This window comes from Pan troglodytes, chromosome 2, assembly GCF_028858775.2.
Source record: "Pan troglodytes isolate AG18354 chromosome 2, NHGRI_mPanTro3-v2.0_pri, whole genome shotgun sequence".
In the NCBI taxonomy this organism is placed as follows: Eukaryota; Metazoa; Chordata; class Mammalia; order Primates; family Hominidae; genus Pan; species Pan troglodytes.
Window position 1 is genome coordinate 101,395,641 of NC_086015.1, and position 6,147 is coordinate 101,401,787.

Below are 6,147 nucleotides of genomic sequence, written 5' to 3' on the forward strand. Positions count from 1 at the left end.
TATAGGTGCATTTTCTCCTTCTAGGTAATCTAAGAAGCTCTCAATTCACCTCCAAATATCTTCAGATTTTTTCATTTAGATTTTCTTTAAGACAAAGTTTATAGTCACAGAACAAAATCAAACAAATTTCTTAAAAAAACATCAAATATTCCATACATAATATCGACAAAAATTATACGATATTTAGCAATGTATCCAAAAAAGTACTTGGATATGAAGAAAATTATTAAAATTTATACTTGATCGTTTATTTATTTACCAACATTTTGACTACTCCCCCACAAAAAAATCACTCTTAATTGTTGGAGTCAGATACCACTGAGAATATTTAAAAGAATTTGCTACATAATCAAAAAAAATTGTGTAAGATACAGTTTTACAAAAAAAATTATTAATTTCTATTTTTTATTAAAATTTATATTGCTACCCACTAAGTACAGTAATAGTATTGTTATTCTTGTTTTGCTCCATTTCTCTTTCTTACCATTAACAAGCTTATGCATATTCTTTAATGTAAAGCTTTGTACATATAAAGAGATATATAATTGCATAAATAGGGTGATAACATATATTTTGTTTTTATTACACCCTTTTTTTGGGGGGACTGCTTATCTCTCTTATCTCCCTTATTCTCTCCTCTTCCTATACTCAGACAAGAAACATTAACAATATAATTTCATTCTATCTTTATGTTCACATGGTTATATGCAAATATGTGTGTATGTTCAAAGATATACATAGAATAAAAATTTTTAACAATTTATTATCTGTTAATGTGGACAAAACATATCCATTGCTCTACATCAGGCTTTTCTCACTTTACTAACAATTTTGGAAATTTCTGAGTCAACTGGTAGAGCTGTAACTCATTTTTAAATGGCTGACACAATTTTGATTAGGATGACTACATCAGGATATGTTCAACCTTTGCTTCATCCTGATTGGTTTTTATATTATTACTAGTATTTTGCCATCATGAATAATGCTTTGGTAGATCTCTCTTTCTATGAAGTGATGTTATTGCTCTAGAATAGATTACAGGCATGGATTGCTGAGTTGAAAGGTATGTGTATGTTTACTTAAAAACAAGTCAAATTTTATTTAAAAGACTTAGTAATTCATTTTCACCATTAAGTGTGAGAGCAGCCTTTTCCAAATTCCTGCAAGCAGCAAATGTTGCTAACCTGAGGAGTGAAAAGTTATATTTTATTGTTACTTTGTTAGTACATCATATATGCTGGAAAAGTTGAGCATTATTTTCCTAACTTTATTAGATATTTTAAAATATTTTTCAGTGACTTGCCTTTTAATTCCTTTTTAATTTTTCTATGAATTATTTAACTTTTCTAATCAATTAGTAAGATTTCTTTGCATGTGACTAGGTACTAATATTTTATCTACCATATTTACTGTAAATTTTTTTCCAAACTTGTATTCATCTTTCACTTAGTAAGAGATTTGTCACATACTACATATTCATGAAATTAAAAATTAGATTAAATATGCCTATATCTTTCTTATAATTTATGGGATTCCTATCTTGGTTAGGTAATTAAATTATATTTATTTCATTAATTTTCTTAGAATGTTTAAATTGCTCTTTTATTTATTTATTTATTTATTTTTTGTTTTTTGAGATGGAGTCTTGCTCTGTCACCCAGGTTGGAGTGTAGTGGCACAATCTCGGCTCACTGCAACATTCACCTCCTGGGTTCAAGCAATTCTGTCTCAGCCTCCCTAGTAGCTGGGATTACAGGTGTGCACCACCACGCATGGCTAATTTTTTTTTTTTTTTTTTTTTTTTTTTTTTTTTTTTTTTTTTTAGTGGAGACAGGGTTTCACCATGTTGGCCAGGCTGGTTTTGAATTCCTGATCTCAAGTGATCCTCCCACCTTGGCCTCCCAAAGAGCTGGGATTACAGGCATGAGCCACTGTGCCCAACCTAAATTGCTCTTTTAATTTTTACTTTCAAGTTCTTGATCTATTACAATTTTAAAATCAGGTATGAGAGAGAGAACTATTCTTACTTTATTTCCAGATAGATAGACACTTATTTACACTTGTACTATATATTCAATAAATCATTTTTTCTCAATGATTCATCACGCATGCAATACACTAAATTTATATATATACTTGAAACTATCTCCCAGAGTCCTTATTTTGTTTTATTATTATATTTTTCTATTTCTAATCATGTCTTATTTTATGGAATGTCTTTATGTTTTAACACTACTGCACACTGTACTATTCATATTGTTCATATTGTCATTTCTACTATTGTTATTTATTTAATTATAACAATACAATATCAGCAAAAATATGAATTTATCTTTTATAATTTTAATGACATTTTATTATATCTCTACTATATTATTTCATTTAATTTTAACATCTCATGTGTATTAGAATTTCCAAGATAATATTCCATAATAATGGTCATAGTGAGCATTTCAGCCAGTTTTTAATGTGAAAGGAGGTGCTTTATTACTTAGAACATGTGTGCTCATTTAACAACATTTAGCATATTAAAATAGCTTATTCTATTTCTATTTAAAGTTTTTAAATTAGAAGATGATCATCAAATTGCAATAAAATTGTTCAAATTAAACAGTAAACCCACTTCTTTTATACAGGCAATGAAATTCTTACTATATACATGTTTTTAATTTTTAGAATCACTTTTCCAAACACTTATCATTTGGAAAGAATACTTACTGAAGGGTAAAGGGATACATAAACAAGGAAGATACATTTCTTTTTTCAAATAAAATGTGACTACTTTCATTGTCTTTTATGACTGTGTTCTTCACTTACTTTTTCATTGCAGTGATCAGCATGAGTGGGTATAATGGAAACAAATAAGACACAGATTATGAACTCCGTCCTCCAAGGACTTACAGATCATCTAGAGCTGCAAGCGCCCTTGTTCCTGGTGTTCCTGGTGATCTACCTTATCACCATGGTGGGCAACCATGGCCTGATGGCTCTCATCTGGAAGGATCCCCACCTTCACACCCCCATGTGCTTATCCCTCGGCAGTTTAGCCTTTGCAGATGCATGCACTTCATCTTCTGTGACTCCCAAGATGCTCATACATTTTTTATCTAAGAATCATATGATATCCCTGGTTGGCTGCATGATCCAGTTTTATATTTTTGCTTCCGGTGCAAACACAGAATGTTTCCTCCTGGTAGTGATGGCCTATGACTGTTATATGGCCATATGTAACCCTTTGCTTTATCCTCTAGTGATGTCCAATACCTTCTGCATTCAATTATTAGGTGTTTCATTTATTATTGGTTTTTTTCATCCTATAATGCATGTGGGTTTGTTATTTCAATTAACTTTCTGCAAGTCCAATGTAATACATTATTTCTACTGTGATATTTTACAACTGTTTAAAATTTCCTTTACTGACCCTGGAGTAATATGCTCCTGGTTTTTGTATTTTCAGTCTTTATACAATCTTTCACTTTTATGACTATCATCGTCTCTTACTCCTATGTCCTCTTGGCCATCCTGAAAAAGAAGTCTGAGAAGGGTAGAAGGAAAGCTTTCTCCACTTGCAGTGCCCATCTTCTTTCTGTCTCTTTGTTCTACGGCACTCTCTTCTTCATGTATGTGTGTCCTGGGTCTGGATCAGCTGCAGATCAGGACAAAATGTATTCTTTATTTTACATGATAACAATTCCTCTGGTAAATCCTTTTATTTACAGTCTGAGGAATAAAGAGGTCATAGGTGCATTGAAGAGAATAATAAATAAATAAACAGTTTTTAAGGCAAATTCTTCTTTTTAAACTTTGCAAAAATAGGGGGCCTCGAGTTATACAAATTAGCCTTGGCTTTACAATTTTAACAGAAGGTTGGTGTCCATGAGAGTTTCTGAGTGCTGTGTGATGAGAGTCTGCTCCAATAGAGATTTGCTTCAATGGAAAGGGGTCTTCATATCACACAAAACTGAATTCTTTGTAAAATTCTTTCTTGAAAAATAGAAAATTCTTTTTTTAATTGAGCATTTAGAATTTAAAAGTGTTTACTCTGTAAATTCCTACTAGATTAGATATAGTAGTTTATAATTTTTCTGTGGCAGAAAGTCGAGTGTTTCTTTTTTGGGTTTGTTATGACTGATCCCAGACAACTGTCCAGAGCCTGTGTTTTGAAAGTCTTGCTGCTTTTCAACTATTCAGAGACTCAGGTAAAGTGACTTCTTTGAGGAAACTCTCTTTGAAGAGAAAACTTTCTTTGTAGTGAAGAAAAGTGTAGACTCTAGAATGTTGGTAGAATTTAGGACTAATGGAAGATGAGATAAAATAAAAAGTGGACTGTTGAATAAAAGTATGGCTTAAATTTGTGAGAACACATAGTACACCTTACCAGGGAAATTATAGGCAATAGTGGTATTCAAGATTTTGTGGATTTTGGAAGATTTCAGGCTATGTGACCTCAAGAATTAATGGTCTGCTCTACTATATTTATGTACACTTACTGTAGCAAAAACTCAGAAATTGCATAGTGACTATTCTTACAATTTCTTAAATTTTTATTTTTCAAGTAAAATTATTTACTACTGCATTTACACAATGTAACATGTCTAAATTTGAGTAAGTGCCACTATGGAATGGTTCTGAAATACTTTTTAAAGGCCTTCAATATAATCTTTATTTTTCTGTCATTGACCATTCTGTAAGGAACGTATAGTGACTTTGTTGACAGAAGCAGACTATGGACATAGGAACAGATAGTTTGTTGTTAGTGTATAGAAAAGCAACTGATTTCTGTATGTTCATTGCAACATCACTGAATTTATATCAGTTTCACTAGTTTTTGGTGAAGTCATTAGAATTTTTCCTGCAAGATATCATGTAATCTGCAAAGAGAGACAATTGTCTTTCTCTCCTTCCAACTCAAATGCCTTTTATTTATCATTTTTCTTGCCAAATTGCTTAGGTTTGAACTTCCAGTACTATGGTGAACAGAAATAGTGACAGTGGGAAATCTTGTTTTGCTGCTGATTTTAGAGGAAAATCTTTCAGCTTTTTTTACTGAATATGATAGCTGTGAGCTTATCATATGGGTTTTATTACGCAGAGGTACATTTCTTGTATGCCTAATTTGTTGAAAGTTTTTATCATGAAAGGATAGTGAGTTTTGTCAAATGCTTTTTTTCACATCTATTGAGATAGTCATATGGTGTGTTGTCCTTCATTCTGTTAGTGTGGCATTTCACATTCATTGATTTGCACACTTTGAAACATTCTTGCATCTGAAGAATCAATCACACTTGATCATGATGTATGATGTTCCTTTTGTTGTATTCTTAAATTTGGTTTGCCAATATTTTATTGCGAAGTTTGCAGCTATGTTTATCAGAGATATTGGCCTGTAATTTTCTTTTCTTGTCCAGCTTCAGAGTCGTAGTTCAGAATGATTCTGGCCTTGTGGACAAGTTTGGAAGTATTCTTTCCTCTTTAATTTTCAGAAGAGTTTGAGAAGGATTCATATTAATTATTCTTTAATTGTTTTGTAGAATTCACCAATGACACCATCTCATCCTGGGCTTTTTTTGTTAGGGGGTTTTTGATTACCGATTCTACCTTCTTACTCATTTTTGGTATGTTCAGGTTTTCTATTCATGATTCTCTTTTGGCTAGTTGTATGTGTCTAGGAATTTACCCATTTCTTCTAGGTTATTCAATTTTTTGGCAAATAAGTGCTCATAATAATCTCTTATGATCCTTTGTCTTTCTTTAAAATTAATTGTAATGTCTCCTCTTTCATTTCTTTATTTTATTTGTGTCTTTTTTTCTTTGTTAGTCTAGCTAAAGGTTTGTCAAGTTTTAAAATCTTTTAAAAAAACCAATCTTAGTTTGGTTGGCCATTTCTATGTTTTTTTCTTGACTCCATTTCACTTATTTCTGCTCTTATCTTTACTATTGCTGTTGTCTTCCTTCTGCTAACTTTTGTTTGTCCTTCTTTTCCTAGCTCCTTTTGGTGTAAATTAGATTGCTTATTTGAGATCTTTCCTTTTTCTCAATGGAGGCACCTACTGCAATAAACTTCTTCCTTAGAACTACTTTTGCTGCCTCGAGAAGTTTTGGGATGTTGTATTGCCATTGTCATTTTATCTCAAGATATTTTTAAAT

General features: G+C 31.6%; 1 pseudogene; it reads left to right on the plus strand.

Moving 5' to 3' along the window:
- Window positions 1-2,851: 2,851 nt before the first annotated feature.
- Window positions 2,852-3,771, plus strand: LOC100611180 (olfactory receptor 5AC1-like; annotated as a pseudogene).
- Window positions 3,772-6,147: the final 2,376 nt, after the last annotated feature.